The sequence below is a fragment of the Macrobrachium rosenbergii genome, chromosome 36 (genome assembly GCF_040412425.1).
Source record: "Macrobrachium rosenbergii isolate ZJJX-2024 chromosome 36, ASM4041242v1, whole genome shotgun sequence".
Classification (NCBI taxonomy): Eukaryota; Metazoa; Arthropoda; class Malacostraca; order Decapoda; family Palaemonidae; genus Macrobrachium; species Macrobrachium rosenbergii.
In genome coordinates, this window is record NC_089776.1 from 4,141,942 (window position 1) to 4,143,633 (window position 1,692).

The window sequence follows — 1,692 nt, forward strand, 5'->3', positions numbered from 1 at the left end:
TTCCTTGTTGGTGTCCTGCCAGGTGGAGCAGTGGGAGAGGGCCCCTTTTAATGAAGGTCCTGACTGTCGTGTTCTTAAACCTAGCAGGGCACTCGCTATCCCCATTCAAGCAAAGTCCCAAATTGGTGGATTTTGTGTAGACTGATGTCTTCAAGTTCCGTTCCGTCTTTGTGACCATAACGTCGAGGAAGGGAGCCGGTCGTCTGTGCTGAACTCGACAGTGTAGTTCAACACACTACATTGTTGGAAGGTCAGACGAAGGGCTTCAACCTCCTCCTCGTTGTCTGCTTGAACGAAGACGTCGTCGATATATCGGGCATATTTCTTCGGCCGCTGGATTTTATATATATATATATATATATATATATATATATATATATATATATATATATATATATATATGCTTAAAAATCACAGTAGATGCACGTGACCTCAGTGTATAAGCGAATCCCACAGGAAAATGACAGGCAGAAGTTCAGTACCAAGCGCTTTCACGTTTAATAACGCATCGTTAATAAACGTGAAAGTGCTTGGTACTGAACTTTATCCTGTCACTTTCCTCTGATTCGCTTATTTATATATATATATATATATATATATATATATATATATATATATATATATATATATATATATATAAATATATATATAAATATATAATAACAGATAAAAACAAAGGGGCCAAAGGAGAGAATCTCTCAGACAAACAATACAGTACATGAGGCCAATTTGCTAAGGCAGAGCTTCGAAACACTTTCCCTCTTAATTGGGCAAATCTCTTCGACCATAAACTTTGTCTGGGTTCCTACAACTTGTTGCTGATTCACTTTGTTTATTTACTTTTTGTACGTCGTGTTGTTTGTATTTATGCATATATTGACACAATTCCCTCCATGATAAGATACATTCATCCCAAGCACAGAATCCTGAGAGGAAATAAGTTTAAAATAAGTTTAAAATAGAAACTTTCAATTCAGTTAGAAAGTCGAGGGTGAAACGGGACAGAGAAAGGCAAAAGAAACTAGGAGAAAGTTTCCTCTTTGAAAATACCCTCATTGTCCACCAAATGACTTTGTTGTCCCTGTTCGAGGAAGAAAAAGGCATAGACAAAAAAACAAGACAAACAGACAAACACAGGAAAACATTTTTTACAAAGACAGTAGACAGACCCACAGACAGATTGATTTTTGACAGATTATTTCTTGCAAGCAAAAAATTGTAGTGGTTATTATATATACTTTTTTCAATCTTCGTTTTGAAAAATAACTTTTTCGTAGAATTTTTTTTATTCAGAGTCTGTGGTGTCCTCTCTCTCTCTCTCTCTCTCTCTCTCTCTCTCTCTCTCTCTCTCTCTCTCTCTCACTGATTACTATCATCCAAATAACTGGTGACTGAGGTGTTTTACTCTAAACATATTTTTTAGACGATTTGTCATTCTTTCTCTCTCACTTACCATTTGAATACTAGTGAATGGCTTGTTTTACTGTTAACACGTTTTAAGCAAGGTTTGTGCGGTTCTCTTTCTCTCTCTCTCTCACTAATCAATATCAACCCGGTAACTGGTGAATGACGTGGGCACAGTAATTCCAGCAAATGACAATTATCACGTAATGCTATTCCCTGTCAGTGACAAGAAAAATTCGACAACATCGCAAATGAATGACATTTCATCAGCTGATTGAGGACACTACT